Here is a 17,908-nt window from a genome sequence, read left to right as displayed (position 1 = left end):
GGATGTAATTGCATACTAGAATATAGTTTGCAATTCCAAACAACTTTTCATAATAGCAATTTTCAATATTGTGAAAAATAAAGCTACTTTACTCCTGAGTGAAATTCAAACTTTTTGACATACCTCGTATAATATTCAAAAAATTTGATATTTGATGGCTAAATCTAAGGTTTTGGACCATGCAGAGCTTTTTATGAAGAATAACTTTTTTTCGTAAAATTAATAATAAAAAAGTTTTCCATATGGATACAACTTACAGGGACATACTGTATAATATCAGCAAAATTTCTTTAGTAAAAAGAAGGACAGGCATGACATTTTACTGAAAGACACACTGAAACTTTTTGTTTGTCGTTGATGTCGTTGATGTCGTTGTTCTCTTGTTGTTCTTGTTTTTGACTTGCTAAAGTAAAATAGCTATTTGTATAACAAGGGAGGAAATTGCTACTTTTCCTCCCGAGAATGAGTTTACTGGACGCGTAGCGGAGGGCAGTAATCGTTCAAGGGAGGAAAAGGCACTTTACTCCCATGTTACACATATGGTTTTTCCACCTTCCTCAAATTAATAACAAGTCATTTTTACTTTATTTATGTAACTAACCAACAAAATTTTTTAAAACTAAAATTAACAAGTAGGTATAATATAACTGTCAACTGTCAAATATAAGTCAAATTATTAATGTAAACATTGTTAAATCAAAATAACAATTTACTGTTTTTTACCATTCTGCAAAATACAGGGTGTTTTGTAAATAAACGTTAAAATGTACATATACTTACGTAATAGAAAATAGATATTGTACAGGGCGTCAATAAGTTATATTTCATGAATGAAATACCATGACGTCACTTTTACTTTTCCTCCCTAGGGAGGAAAAGTACAACTTTGGTCCCTACAATCAGGTCCGGAAAAGTATACTTTCGGTAGAGGTAGGTGGAAATAGCCATTTGTATAACAAGGGAGGAAAGTGGTACTTTTCCTCCCGAGAATGAAGTTTACTGCCCGACGCGTAGCGGAGGGCAGTAATCATTCAAGGGAGGAAAAGGCACTTTACTCCCATGTTATAGATATGGTTTTTCCACCTTCCTCAAATAACAAGTCATTTTTTCATTTTTACTTAATTTATTTATGTAACTAACCAACAAAATTTATTAGAACTAAAACTAACAAGTAGGTAGGTACAATATAACTGTCAACTGTCAAAAATATAAGTGAAATTATTAATGTAAACATTGTTAAACCAGAATAACAATTTACTGTTTTTTACCATTCTGCAAAATACAGAGTGTTTTATAAATAAATGTTAAAATGTATAGATACTTACGTAATAGAAAATAGATATTATACAGGGCGTCAATAAGTTATATTTCATAAATGAAATACCATGACCTCACTTTTACTTTTCCTCCCTAGGGAGGAAAAATATTTTCCTCCCTAGGGAGGAAAAGTACAAGTTTGCTCCCTACAATCAGGTCCGGAAAAGTATACTTTCGGTAGAGGTAGGTAGAAAAAATATTTATCTATTAATATTTTTAATATTTATACTGGTTTAATAGTCCATTCTTTCACGGTTTTTGCTCTAAATTTTAAAGAACCGCTTGGATTGACATGAAATTTGGCATACGCATAGCTTACATGTCAAAGAAAAAAAGTGATATTGTGCCGACGTGTGCTTTTGCCCTGGGGGTGACTTTCACCCCCTCTTGGGGGTGAAAGAATATATGTCCAAAACAACTCCGGAAATGGGTAAACTGACTAATTTTAAGTAACTTTTGTTCTATAGAGCTTTTTCGCCAAGTCAACACTTTTCGAGTTATTTGTGAGTGAATATGTTCATTTTTCAACAAAATAACCACATTTTTAGACGGTTTTTCGCAAATAACTCAAAAAGTAAGTATTTTGTCGAAAAAAACCGTTCTTAGCAAAAATATAGCCTATAAAAAAGTAAAAAAAATGGTGTACGCGTTAGGTCTCTGGATCTCGTAGAACCAGAGTTATAGCCAATGAAATATAGATTCATATTCACCAAATTTCAAATAGAATATTTCGACGTGAAATATCCAAAAAATTAAGTACTTTTTGGGGAAAACCCATTTTAACTTTTTTAAAGTGTTTAAAAAAAGCTTTATTTCTGTTTTCACGAGAAGTTTCTAGCATTAAATTTAAGCAAGTTACGCTCAAAATAAAGTTGGTCCCTTTTGTTTTTGCAAAAAAAAGACCACCCCCTAATTAGCAACTTAAATGAAATTAATCGTTGCCGCTCCATAAATTATTTTACTTATATTGTGTTTATATGATCTGTAAGTTTCATCGATTCAAAGTGTTTATTTTTGAAAAAATTTGGTTTCAAAGTAAAATTTTTAAAAATTTAAATTTTGAAAAATATGCTTTTTTTCAAAATAACTTAAAAATTGTTAGAGATACCAAAAGTCTCGAAATACAAAAAAAGTCAGATTTGCTTTTCTGAATATCATGTATTTTTTTGTTTTTCTGTTAGACAAAAATTGATCAAGATTTGGTGTTTCTAAATTTGCATACATTCGTGATCAGTGACTCGTTCAACCCCTTTTAACTACAGCCGTTTCAATAATAAGGACTTTGAACCGATGAAACTTACAGATCATATAAACAATATATACACGAGTCAAGAAACTTGTGAAGTCGTTACGATTAAGTTCATTTAAGATACTAATTAGGGGGTGATTTTCTCGATTTTTTTAACAAAACCAAAAGGGACTAACTTTATTTTGAGCGTAACTTGTTTAATTTTGATGCTAGAATTTTTTTTTATAAAACAAAAATGAAGCTTTTTTTAAACACTTTAAATAAGTTGTAACGAGTTCTCCCCGAAATGTGCTTCATTTTTGGTTATTTCACGTTAAAGTATTCCATTTGGAATTTGACAAATATGAACCTATTTTTCATTATCTATAACTCTGCTTCTGCTAAATAAAAAAACGTGATATATTCACTATTTTTTAAAATTTTTTATAGGCTATATTTTTGCTACAGATGTTTTTTCGACAAAATACTTACAATTTGAGTTATTTGCGAAAAACCGTCTAAAAGCGTGGTTATTTTGTTGAAAAAATGAACATATTCACTGCCAAATAACTGGAAAAGTATCGACTTAGTGAAAAAACTCTATAGAACAAAAGTTACTTTAAATTAGCCAGTTTACCCATTTCCTGACTTTGTTTGGACGAATATTTTTTAACCCCCAAGAGGGGGTGAAAACCACCCCCAGGGCAAAAGCACATATCGGCACAATATCACTTTTTTTCTTTGACTTGTTAGCTGTGTGTATGCCAAATTTCATGTCAATCCAAGCGGTTCTTTAAAATTTAAAGGTTTTGCAATATTTTACCGTTAATGAATGGACTATAAAGAATATATTTTACGAAATAAAACAAATAGTTAAATCGCTTTCAGATATGTTAATCTTTGATCATCTTTGATCTGTTAAAAATATCTTAATATGTAATAGTTCTTAGAAGAATATTATCATAAAATGTAGGAATTATTATCATCATACCATTAGTCTCATGTCTTATGCACTATACTAAAAATTATAAAGGAACATTAAGAAACATTTTGAACTTCACCCTTCTCGGTTTGTCTGTTCCTCCTCATTTATATTCTCTCCCTCATTATTTCCTTTCAATTTCAATTCATTCTTTCAATTCTAATGCTGGTATCTTCTCCTTCTATTCAATGAAATTTAGTTTAATTACTGTTTTGGCCATTGTTGGTTTTCCATTCGCATCACATGCCCGTATAATACAAGTTTTTTTTATTCTATTGCATCTACGGTATTATGGGACATTTGGGATATGATCAAGTCTGGATATCTGACAATCTGACATACTCTTCTTAGATATTCCGTTTCTAAAACTTCCAGTGTTTTCTTTCATTGTCATTTGCCAACATTCACATCCGTAGGTCAAAATTGGTTCCACAACCGATTTGTAGATTGTCAGTTTTGTTCGTAAACGCATTTTAGGAGACCAAAGTAATGCGTTTAGTATTTGTATCACGTTTCGGCACTGTTGTCTTTTCTGCCGAATGTCTCGTTTAGATATTTCTTCCTTCACTATCACTGTCCCTAAGTATTTAATTTTTTTTTCTATTTGACCTCGTAAAACACCTCCAGAACAACTTTTTATGCAAGGAATTATTTAAAGGAATTATTAAAGATATGAGGATTACATAATCATTAGCCTGATGACTCACACTTTCTTCACACATATTTTAAAAAATACTACATCAAAGATTATACAAAAAATGAGAATGTGACATCAGCGATTTTCAGTTCGGGTCTAGGCAAAGTTTAGGAGCAAGAGAAGCGATAGTCGCATCACAGGTGCTGGTCCAAAATTATTACGATCAGAGGAAGGACGTGTTTCTATGCTTTTTAGATTACGAATAAGCGTTTGATCGTGTCCAACACCACGCTAATGCAGATTTTCAATATACTTAATATAGGCCAAAAAAACATAAGATTCATGGAAAACTTGTAATGGTATCAACGGCACACTTAAAAATAGACAATTATACAGGGTGTAACAAAAAAACAGGTCATAAATTGAATCACATATTCTGGGACCAAAAATAGTTCGATTGAACCTAACTTACCTTCATACAAATGTGCACATAAAAAAGTTACAGCCCTTTGAAGTTACAAAATGAAAATCGTTTTTGTCCAATATATCGAAAACTATTAGAGATCTTTTATTGAAAATAGACATGTGGCATTCTTATGGTAGTAGTATCTTAAAAAAAATTATAGTGAAATTTGGACACCCCATAAAAATTTAATGGGGGTTTTGTTCCTTTAAACCCCCCAAAACTTTTGTGTACGTTACAATTTAATTATTATTGTAGTATCATTAGTTAAACACAATATTTTAAAAACTTTTTGGCCTCTTAGTACTTTTTCGAAAAGTCAGTTTTTATCGAGATATTTTGAATATTTGTCAAATCCACCACATATTTGTATATGGCTAAGTACGATTATGGAGACTTGGTAATAATATGAAAATTTATTTATGATTTACATTTTTAGCTATATTTTGAATTATATTAAAAAAGAAGTAATATCTCGATAAAAAATGCCTTCTCGAAAAAATACAAAGAGGCAAAAAAGTTTTAAAAACACTTTGTTTAACTAATACTACCGCAGTAAAAGTTTAATTGGAACATACACAAACATTTGGGAGGTTTAAAGGAAAAAAACCCCCATAAAATATTTATGTAAACATATTAAAAAAGTAGCCGCAACTCGATAAAAACTGCCTTATCGAAAAAATACTAAGAGGCAAAAAAGTTTTAGAAATATTGATATTCACTAATGGTACCACAATAATAATTTAATTGGAACGTACACAAAAGTTTGGGGGGGTTTATTTAAGGGAACAAAACCCCCATAAAATTTTTATGGGGTGCACAAATTTCACTATAATTCTTTTTTAAGATGTTACTGCCATAAGAATGCCACATGTCTATTTTCAATAAAAAATATATCCAATAGTTTTCGATATATTCGAAAAAATCCATTTTCATTTCAACTTCAAAGGGCTATAACTTTTTTTGTATGCATATTTGTGCTAAGGTAAATTAGGTTCATTCGAACTATTTTTAGTCTTAGAATATGTGATTTAATTTATGACCTGTATTTTCGTTACACCCTGTATATCCAAACTGATACATATATAAGAAGGGGTGTTCGACAGAGATGTGTGTTTTCCCCTCTTTTATTTAACTTTTATTCGGAAGCCATATTTCAAGAGTCTTTGGAAGATGCAGAGATGGGAATCAAATGAGATACGATATGCTGATGATGGTGTCTTAATTTGAGACAACGGTTTCACCCCTATTCAGCGGTCCCCATAAGCGCAGTCCCCGATTGAGCGGTCTCAATACAGCGGTCACCGTTTCAGCGGTACCCCGATTCAGCGGTGCCCAATTCAGCGGTCCCCATAAACGCGGTCCCCAATAGAGCGGTCTCAATAAGAAAATAATAATATGACAATGATAAGTAATTAGTTTTATTGTAGGATATTATTTTAACTAATTCTTGTTTGAAAATATACAGGTAATATCTAAGTATCTGGTATATACCCCAGTTAATAGGGAAAAAAATCATCGATTTCACGTAAAGATGTTCTACAGGGTTTTCAAAGTTTTAAACGGTAGATGAGGGATAACTGATGATAATTCCGTGAAGACCTACAGCTGATTTTGCTTTTTTTAACAATTGTAAAGAATGAAAAAAGCAATTTGTTGACTATAAAACGTTTCTTGTACATTTTAGAGAAAAATGTTTCAAATAAATGTAGATCTTAAAAAGTTCTTTAATTTGGTGGTAAGCATAATGTAATATATAAACAATTGACCGAGATAATTGCAAAAACCCTCATTTTTGCAGTAAATTATAAATATTAATAACTTTATTTTTGCACAATGACGTAAAATTTAATGACTTTAAATTATGTCAATTAATGAGTTATTTAAGTGTGTTAAATTTCAACCAGATCGACCAAATAGTTTATAAGTTAGTCAATTTGTTTATCCCAGAGAGCAATTGTTTATACAACTGTTCTTGCCCTACTGTGAGATATTTAGCAGATCGCAGTCGATTATTTGAGACTTTAATTTTAAGACGTATCAAAAAAATTTTAACATTTTATTGAAATTGTTATTAAAAAAACTGTTTGAAAAAGACCTGACTTTTTAGCTTATAAACAATTAGAATAACTTAGATGTTTTTTATGTTCCATGCTTGCATGTAGGCTTAATGAAAAGCTGATGAAAAAATTCATATAAAAAAAGAAAAAAAAATTTTAATGACAAACAGAAATCAAGTTAGCATTTATTTTTTAATAAATCATATTTCCGTTGTTCATACAAACTAAGAGCTGAAAATTGAGCAGATTGTATATGAGAGTCTACATTTTATGATACAGTTTATGAACTGCATATGCAGTGAAATAATAAAAAGTTGTGACCCTTTAAAATGATGGAAAATCATGGAAAAATCAATTGATTACATTTTTTTTAATTATTGAATTTTACAATTATTTCGTAAGAATTCTGTAAATTTTATTAAATAAAGTATATTATTAAGATAAATATATAATAAAAAATATACATTAAAAAAGAAAAAAATAGTTTTATATGACCAGTAGAAATCAAGTTAACATTTGTTTTTTAAAAAATCATATTTCAATTGTTTACAAATATTAATAGGTGAAAATTGAACAGATTTTATATAAGAATCTACATTTTATAATCCAATTTATGGATTGTATATGCAGTGAAATAATAAAAAGTAAGGACCCTTTAAAATAATGGAAAATCCCTGAAAAGTAAATTGATTACATTTATTATAAAAGTTATTGAATTTTACAATTATTATTATTATTTTGTAAGGATTCTGTAAATTTTATTAAATAAAGTATATTAGTTAGATAAATTCTATAATAATTATAAATGAATGCAATACATAATTTTTTTTAATTTGATACTGCCTTAATAAAGTAATTTTTGTTTTATTATAATTTTATTTGATGAATCTATTAATATTTGTCTAGGTAAGCATCTAATAAGTATAAATTATATTTTTGCATTATTTAATTATGTATGTGTAAGTTCAATAATTAGAATTAAATTTCTGTATTCGTTTTAATAGTAATTTATTTGAATAAATTTATATAATCAAGTACAAAAATTAAAAATAAAAGAATGTTCATGAATTTTAATTTGATTATTCTAGTCAACGTCTACAACTTACAAATTGCTTCTTTGCAAGTTATAGTTCATCTTCTACAAAGTGTACTTATTTCTTTAAATAAATCATCTAACTCAACTTCGTCAAGAATGACTGCAGCGCGATTGAAACATTTTTTTCTCTTCTTCTTCCAGGCTTGTCGGATTTGTCGTACTGGCATCATAAATGATTATCATTAAAAATGCTCGTTGCATAATGTAGTATTATTTCGAAAATACGTAAATAAAACATCAAATTTTTTGCAAATTATTTACCATATTACCCTACTTTTTATGCAATTGCAAAGCTATATATAGGGTGATTTTGGGACAATTTATTGTTTATTTTATAAAATTCATTTTTTATTGTTAAAAATACTGTCAGCAAGAGGGTCCTGTTTTTACTCATTTTCCTGAACGATGCCTCTCAAACGGCATGCTGCAGAACCAAACGCCGCTGAAACGGGTCGGTGGAATCGAGAACCGCCGAAACGGGGACTGCTGAAATGGGTACCGCTGAACCGGGGACTGCTGAAAAGGGTCGGTGGAATCGAGAACCGCTGAAACGGGGACTGTTAAAATGGGGTCTTACCGAGACAACATAGTCGATCTGCAACAACTTGTCACTATATTCGGAGAATACAGTAAGCGAATGTGATTAGAGATTAATACCAAAAAAACCAAATTCTTCAAATACATACATAACACTGGATACCAACTTCATTGAAAGAGTGAGCAAATTTAAATACCTGGGAACCTGGCTTTTTGAAGAATGTGCATCGGACAGGAAAGTAAAATGTCGTATTGAGCAAGCTGGAAAAGCTTTTGTAAAATTCAGGAAGGTACCGGCCTGTTCAGAGTTCGATCTTCAACTGAGCCTAAGGTTTACGAAGTACTACGTATGGTCGGTGCTGCTATATGACGTAGAGTGCTGGACACTCAAAACGAGGGATATAAACAGATTAGAAACTTTCGAAATGTGGCTTTATCGCCGTATCCTAAAGATACCATGGTGGCGAAAGTCACAAATATAGATGTTCTTTAAAGATTCAGCCAAGAACGCCAAATTTTCGAAACCATAAAGAAAAGGAAATATGCGTATCTGGGTCACATCATGCGAAATGAAAAATACCAAAAGAAAAGAAAAGGTGGTTCAGATTTGATTACAATACAGAGCCTCTACTATGTGCTTATACGTATTTCGAAATAACCGTTTCCTCATCGGAGCACTTGGGTAGAGGCACTGAACTGAAATCAAATCCTTTCATCCTTTCCGGGTAATTATCAAAATAATTACCAAAGATGCTACTAGCACCATCTATGAATCAAAAGTCTAAAAAGTCAGGAAATAAAATTCGAAATTATTTTTATCCTCTGGGCTTTTTAAGTTGGAAAAATAAAGCATAACAGAGTGGCGAAATACTCGACAAGGGAAATCTAAATTGCATTTCACGTCCTGTCATTCACCGTGATAATAATTTTAGCGAACTATTTCCTTTAATATCCACCAAAAGTGCATAAAGTATAAACTAAAAGAAAAGAAAAGATGGTTCAGATTTTATTACAGTACAGAGCCTCTACTATGTGCTTATACGTATTCCGGAATAACCTTTTCCTCATTGGAGCACCTGGGTAGAGGCACTGAACTGAAATCAAATCCTTTCATCCTTTCCGGGTAATGGTGCTAGTAGCATCTTTGGTAATTATTTTGATAATTACCCGGAAAGGATGAAAGAATTTGATTTCAGTTCACTGCCTCTACCCAGGTGCTCCGATAAGGAAACGGTTATTCCGAAATACGTATAAGCAGATAGTAGAGGCTCTGTACTGTAATCAAATCTGAACCATCTTTTCTTTTCTTTTCTTTTCTTTTCTTTTCTTTTCTTTTCTTTTCTTTTCTTTTCTTTTCTTTTCTTTTCTTTTCTTTTCTTTTCTTTTCTTTTCTTTTCTTTTCTTTTCTTTTTTTTTCTTTTCTTTTCTTTTCTTTTCTTTTCTTTTCTTTTCTTTTCTTTTCTTTTCTTTTCTTTTCTTTTCTTTTCTTTTCTTTTCTTTTCTCTTCTTTTCTTTTCTTTTCTTTTCTTTTCTTTTCTTTTCTTTTCTTTTCTTTTCTTTTCTTTTCTTTTCTTTTCTTTTCTTTTCTTTTCTTTTCTTTTCTTTTCTTTTCTTTTCTTTTAGTTTATACTTTATTCACCTTTGGTGGATATTAAAGGAAATATCAAATCTGAACCATCTTTTCTTTTCTTTTCTTTTCTTTTCTTTTCTTTTCTTTTCTTTTCTTTTCTTTTCTTTTCTTTTCTTTTCTTTTCTTTTCTTTTCTTCTCTTTTCTTCTCTTTTCTTTTCTTTTCTTTTCTTTTTTTTCTTTTCTTTTCTTTTCTTTTCTTTTCTTTTCTTTTCTTTTCTTTTCTTTTCTTTTCTTTTCTTTTCTTTTCTTTTCTTTTCTTTTCTTTTCTTTTCTTTTCTTTTCTTTTCTTTTCTTTTCTTTTCTTTTCTTTTCTTTTCTTTTCTTTTCTTTTCTTTTCTTTTCTTTTCTTTTCTTTTTTTTTGTGTGTGTGTGTGTTTGGCATCAGACAAAGTCTATTTACCACAGACTATAAGTAATGTAAGAAAGATCAAATGTCTACTTTCGTCCTAATCACAAAATGAACTAATATGTCATAGTTCCGTCATTAGTTCCAATGTTTCAAGTGTATATTTAGTGCAGTCGAAAAATATATGGTTTAAGTCACCTATCGACATATTATTGCAAGAACATAAAGGCGAATCTATTACATTTATTTTGTGTAAGTGTGCCGGGAAACGACCATGATGTAATTTCAACCTAGTAATGATTGAAGAATATCGTCTGGATACAGGGAAGGTGAGATGAGGAATGTTCTTTGGCAAATCTCTATGTATCCTATAATAGTGACTGCGATTTTTCACTAATACTTGTATATAATGATTCCCAATCGCTTCTGATTTTATTTCTGAAAATCGCTAAAAGATCGTTTGCGTCTGTTTCATAGATAATATTTTCTAAATGGCACGCGTCCTTAGCTGCTATATCTACATGCTCATTGCCAATAATACCAGCGTGTCCTTTCACCCAAATGAAACGAACTTTTCTGTCAAGCTTTCCCAGATATTGAATAATTTTCCTTATGTCATATATTATAATGTTCTTATAATGTTTTGTTGGGTGAGAAAGTAATGCCAATAGTACTGACTGAGAATCTGTCAAAATAGCAATTTTCTGAACCTGATTTTCTAAGCACCATTGCAGCGCTCTTTTAATTGCTAATGCCTCGGCTGTAAAAATAGAAGTAAAGTCCGCCACACGATGCAGCTGTGTATGACCAGTGGATGGTACATAAAAAGCAAAACCCGAGCTGTCCCTAGTCTTTGATCCGTCTGTGTATACTGCAACTTCATTATCCTGTGCTCCCAAAATGGATTTCAAGATCACATTATTTAAGGATGATAGATTTGAATACTCAGGGAATATGACCCTCGGTTTAACAATTAAGGTGTCATATTTGCATTCGTAAAGTGGGTATTTACTGTGGTTATGAATCCACTTTTCATAAGGGTAGGTATCAATACAAGCATCAGCCAAAGGAGGGGAACGTTTTTTTGACCAGTAACGATTGGTGAGATTTTCAATATTAACCAAGTTAAGGTTATTAGACAAATACATATTACATGACCTAAATTTAACCATATGTTTTGCAGCTAAATACTGTCTACGAAGATATAAAGGAGGTTCGTGTGCTTCAGCAAGAATTGCATGATTTGGTGATGACAACATCGCGCCCAAGCATAACTTAAGTGCTTTAGCTTGGATGCGATCCAAAATGTTTAAGTTACTGGTAGAAGCTGATCCGTATAGTGTACACCCATAATCCACAATCGATCTTATGTAAGCTCTATAGAACATGAGAGACGTATTAGGGTGAGCTCCCCAACTTTTTCTGCATATAACTTCGAGTAAATTTAGACCTTTCTCACATCTTTGCTTAATATAGCTAATATGATTGGTCCATAGCAATTTACTATCCAGGACAATGCCTAAATACTTATAACTAGTAACTGAAGGTATAGTATAATCATCGATAGTAATAAAATCTTGTGTCCGTAATCTGTGCCTAGTAAAGCACAGTTGGACCGATTTATCAGACGATATACTAAAAACAGAATAGGAAAGCCACCTCTTTAAACAACTCACAGCATTCTTTTCTTTTCTTTTCTTTTCTTTTCTTTTCTTTTCTTTTCTTTTCTTTTCTTTTCTTTTCTTTTCTTTTCTTTTCTTTTGTTTTCTTTTCTTTTCTTTTCTTTTCTTTTCTTTTTTTTTCTTTTCTTTTCTTTTCTTTTCTTTTCTTTTCTTTTCTTTTCTTTTCTTTTCTTTTCTTTTCTTTTCTTTTCTTTTCTTTTCTTTTCTTTTCTTTTCTTTTCTTTTCTTTTCTTTTCTTTTCTTTTCTTTTCTTTTCTTTTCTTTTCTTTTCTTTTCTTTTCCTTTCTTTTAGTTTATACTTTATTCACCTTTGGTGGATATTAAAGGAAATAGTTCGCTAAAATTATTAACACGGTGAATGACAGGACGTGAAATGCATTTTTAGATTTCCCTTGTCGAGTATTTCGCCACTCTGTTATGCTTTATTTTTTCCAACTTAAAAAGCTCAGAGGATAAATAATTTCAAATTTTATTTCCTGACTTATTAGACTTTTGAAAAATACCAGTTCCTCCAACATACAATCGAGGGTAAAATTGAAGGCAAAAGAGGAATGGGATGCAAGAGAATGTGCTGGTTCCGAAACATAAGGCAATGGACAGGGATTAACGACATACAATCTCTAATACATATTGCAAGAAACACAGAGTTAATGGAAAATGTGATCGCTAACATCCATTAGTGGATTGGCATCTGAAGAAGAAGAAGAAGAATTATTTAGAGCAAGTTCAGCATAATATTTAAATGTTTTGAGCAGCAGTCTCAAGAGTTAAAACAGCCACGGTACAATCAATCTTTGTAGATCATATACAAAGTAGAAGAAGAAAAAGCTGAAGAATGTCGCATATGAATGTATATTCAATCAGTTTATTTTATATTCAATATAATACGAAAATCACCAAAAACACTTTGTTTATAGATATATCACATTTTTTAGAATACTTAATATTTGAAGGTGTTTTTGGGTTGCGCTAAACTTTCCTCAAAGCATAATCACCGCGAACAAACAAGTATAAAAAATGATTTTGGGGCCCAATAAATATGTTAGATAATCTATGTTTTATTCAAAAATATGCAAATCAGCGTGTATTAAAAATTAATTTAAATATTTTGAAAAATCACACTCCCACGTAATAAGTCGTCTTTGATTGTGTTACCTGACTTGGAACGCCTTGGCACGAAGGTAAAATCGAAAATAAATTAATCAAAAATATTATCTTTTAACAGATAGAGCCTCCGCTGTTACGAATTTGCATTAGTGGTGAAATACTCAGAACATTTATATAAAGTTTTAAATGCAAATTATGGTTATATGGTTTCTAAGATCAATATCATGGTGACATAAAATTTTTAGAAACCATCAGTACAAAGATATGTCATATCTTCTAAGACTGTCGTATTACATAGAAGAATATAATGCAAATGAATATACTGGTGCCGTATAGTCCGTTATACAGGGTGTTCCGAAAATATTGGTCATAAATTATACCACACATTTTGGGCTCAAAAATAGTTCGACTGAACCTAACTTACCTTAGTACAAATGTGCTCATAAAAAAAGTTACAGCCCTTTGAATTTACAAAATGAAAATCGGATTTTTTCAATATATCGAAAAATATTAGAGATTTTTTATTGAAAATGGACATGAGACATTCTTATGACAGGAACATCTTAAAACAAAATTATAGTGAAATTTGTCCACCCGATTAAATTTTTATGGGGGTCTTGTTCCCTTAAACCCCCCCCTCCAAACTTTTGTGTACGTTCCAGTTAATTCATTACTGTGGTACAATTAGTTAAACACAACGTTTCTAAAACTTTTTTGCCTCTTGGTATTTTTTAGATAAGCCAGTTTTTATCGGGATGCGGCTTCTTTTTAATATCTTTACATAAAAAATTTATGGGGGTTTCGTTCCTTTAAACCCCCCAAATGTTTGTGTACGTTCCAATTAAACTATTATTGTGGTACCATTAGGCAAACACAGTGTTTCTAAAACTTTTTGCTTCTTAGTCTTTTTTTGAGTCACCTTTTATCGAGATGTGGCTTCTTTTTCAAAATATACCTAATAATGTAAATTACAAATAAATTTTCAGTAGTAATTGCACAAGAGCTCTAAAATTCTATATTAATTTTAGAGATCGAGTGCAATTTGTTGCGATTATTTCATGAATGAAACTGTTCAAAACCAAAATTTTATTGTAATTTATTTATGTAAGTACAAATTAGTACAATTAAACACACAGTTGTTATAATATTATTTGACGGTTGAAGGTCATCACTTTTATAATTTTTAAAACATTAATTGTCATTAATGTCACTGAATGTATTTTTTCGTAGCAACGAAGGGCATCTGACGTAATATACTTGACGACGGGAAATTATCAAAAATTATCAGTAGTAATTGCACAAGAGCTCTGAAATTATTGAATTTTTCCCGAGTGACACTTTGACAGTTTTAATTTCACGAGCCGAAGGCGACTGAAATTATGTCAAAGTGTCACGAGAGCAAAAATTCTATATTAATTTCAGAGATCGTGTGCAATTTGTTGCGATTATTTCATCAATAAAACTGTTCAAAACCAAAATTTAATTGTAATTTATTTATGTAAGTACAAAGTGCCATTAAACACACAGTTTTTATAAATATAATATGACGATTGAAAGTCATCACTTTTATAATTTTTAAAACATTAATTGTCATTAATGTCACTGAATGTATTTTTTCGTAGCAACGAAGGGCATCTGACGTAATATGCTTAACGACGGGAGTTTATCAAAAATTATCACCTTAATTTGCATTTATGTAGCTTTCTATTGGTCAGAATCTCCTATGAATGAAATAATCAATAGTAATACCACTAGTGATTCAATTTTCGCGATAAGTCTGTCGATTTACTTCTAAACGAAACTGAGTTGCTTGAAAACACCACGAGTCCGTAGGACGAGTGGTGTTTTCTTTAAGCAACTCAGTTGAGTTTAGAAATAAAAGACAGACTTATAAGATAAATTAAATCACGAGTGGTATTTTATTAGACTATTTCACGAACAAAGTGATAGGTCAAAAATTCAGTAGAATGAGAGGAAGGAATTTAATAATAATACATTTGATCTAGGTAACCCAAATCTACCCATTTTTTGAATAATTCACAATTAGTCATAATCATGAAATATTTATTATAACTATAAATAATTTGTTATAATTATTTTTTACCTGTAACAATAAATAATTTGTACACGAAAAAAATACATTATTCTCGACTATATTTATTATAAACGGTGCAATTGTAAAAATTTTGAATAGTATGACCGTTATTAGGTGGATACAATGTATTGTTGCTATTATTACTTGATGTACTTGGAGTATTCCTAAAAGTATTCACTATGTTCTGATGATGTTCGGCACTAAGATCTAAATACGGTTTCATCGAGTTCGAACTTCCAGGTCCAGTAATTTTCATAGCTTGTTGTTCACTAACGCCAGATTGTAGTAACTGACTAACTGCAGTGGCACGATTAGAGTGATTCGTTATTTTCACTTTTTTAGTGTCTAATCCTATCTTTTCTGCAGACATTTTTGTCCATTTGAATATTGTATTAATACCAATAGGACAATTCTTGTACCAATTACTATTATTATATTTATTCCACTTGCCATTCACAGTCAGAAAAAGTCCATCATTGGTAATAGTTTCCCTTTTCGATATAAGTTTCCGGTATAATCTCACAGGACACATTTCAGGATTCTTCAAATTTTGAGTAAGCCATTTATTATCTGCACAGTTTTTATCACCACCTTGGCGGGTTTTGGAGAATATCGGGTTGTATGCAAATCTGTTTGTTAAACGGCCTTTGTTGTTAGTCTCTTCCTTGAAAAAATGTAACATGGAAAAACTTGCTTCGTTACCTCTCCAAGCTAATTCTACGGCAGCTATATGAAAAAACTTCTTTTGGAGTCCCTCTGGCGTGTCTTCGTCCCATTGTAAGCACATATTTTTATATTCATCCGAAGTCATAGCAACAGAACTCATTTTCCTTTTATCGGGTACAGTTTGCAACAATTTTCTCTTACTATCACGAGCCGCTCTCGCTTCCTTGAAGGTTATATCTTTGAAGGGATCAATATGTCTCTGATACAGAAATATTTTTCTTGGACCAATTTTGTAGTAGTGTTCCATATGGTTTTAATAACACTCTCCTTGTAATCACTACCATCAATTTTTCGCATGTTGAAGGCCCAGTCTTTTAGAATGAATGCTAGTCTTTCGTTGTTATTTTCTGCATCTAATTTGTAGTTGCGATCCACACAGAACATCATAAAATGTCTCCATATATAAGATTTAGATTTTCTTGTGTTACTCGGTATATTTTCTTCAATGTTTTGGTTTATAACTTCGTTTGAAGTACCACCGAAACGACTCATTTTGACGTATACAATAATTTTTTTGGCAATCGTCAAACTTTGCTTTGCGATCGGTATCCATGGTTACGTCGTTGAAAACACGAAGCTGATAGATCAATCAGAATTGAAAGACAGTTGGTGTTTTCGCGATAACACAAGCTGTCTTTGGTTTGTGATTGGTCAGGTTATGTGAAAATTTTAAAATGAGTGAAATAGTCAATATAATACGAAAATCACCAAAAACACTTTGTTTATAGATATATCACATTTTTTAGAATAATTAATATTTGAAGGTGTTTTTGGGTTGCGCTAAACTTTCCTCAAAGCATAATCACCGCGAACAAACAAGTATAAAAAATGATTTTGGGGCCCAATAAATATGTTAGATAATCTATGTTTTATTCAAAAATATGCAAATCAGCGTGTATTAAAAATTAATTTAAATATTTTGAAAAATCACACTCCCACGTAATAAGTCGTCTTTGATTGTGTTACCTGACTTGGAACGCCTTGGCACGAAGGTAAAATCGAAAATAAATTAATCAAAAATATTATCTTTTAACAGATAGAGCCTCCGCTGTTACGAATTTGCATTAGTGGTGAAATACTCAGAACATTTATATAAAGTTTTAAATGCAAATGATGGTTATATGGTTTCTAAGATCAATATCATGGTGACATAAAATTTTTAGAAACCATCAGTACAAAGATATGTCATATCTTCTAAGACTGTCGTATTACATAGAAGAATATAATGCAAATGAATATACTGGTGCCGTATAGTCCGTTATACAGGGTGTTCCGAAAATATTGGTCATAAATTATACCACACATTTTGGGGTCAAAAATAGTTCGATTGAACCTAACTTACCTTAGTACAAATGTGCTCATAAAAAAAGTTACAGCCCTTTGAAGTTACAAAATGAAAATCGGATTTTTTCAATATATCGAAAAATATTAGAGATTTTTTATTGAAAATGGACATGGGGCATTCTTATGGCAGGAACATCTTAAAACAAAATTATAGTGAAATTTGTCCACCCGATAAAATTTTTATGGGGGTCTTGTTCCCTTAAACCCCCCAAACTTTTGTGTACGTTCCAATTAATTCATTATTGTGGTACAATTAGTTAAACACAACGTTTCTAAAACTTTTTTGCCTCTTGGTATGTTTTAGATAAGCCAGTTTTTATCGGGATGCGGCTTCTTTTTAATATGTTTACATAAAAAATTTATGGGGGTTTCGTTCCTTTAAACCCCCCAAATGTTTGTGTACGTTCCAATTAAACTATTATTGTGGTACCATTAGGAAAACACAGTGTTTCTAAAACTTTTTGCTTCTTAGTCTTTTTTTGATAAGTCACCTTTTATCGAGATGTGGCTTCTTTTTCAAAATATACCTAATAATGTAAATTATAAATAAATTTTCAGTAGTAATTGCACAAGAGCTCTAAAATTCTATATTAATTTTAGAGATCGAGTGTAATTTGTTGCGATTATTTCTCAAAACCAAAATTTTATTGCAATTTA

This window comes from Diabrotica virgifera, chromosome 7 (assembly GCF_917563875.1).
Source record: "Diabrotica virgifera virgifera chromosome 7, PGI_DIABVI_V3a".
NCBI lineage: Eukaryota > Metazoa > Arthropoda > Insecta > Coleoptera > Chrysomelidae > Diabrotica > Diabrotica virgifera.
This window is presented reverse-complemented; position numbering follows the sequence as displayed.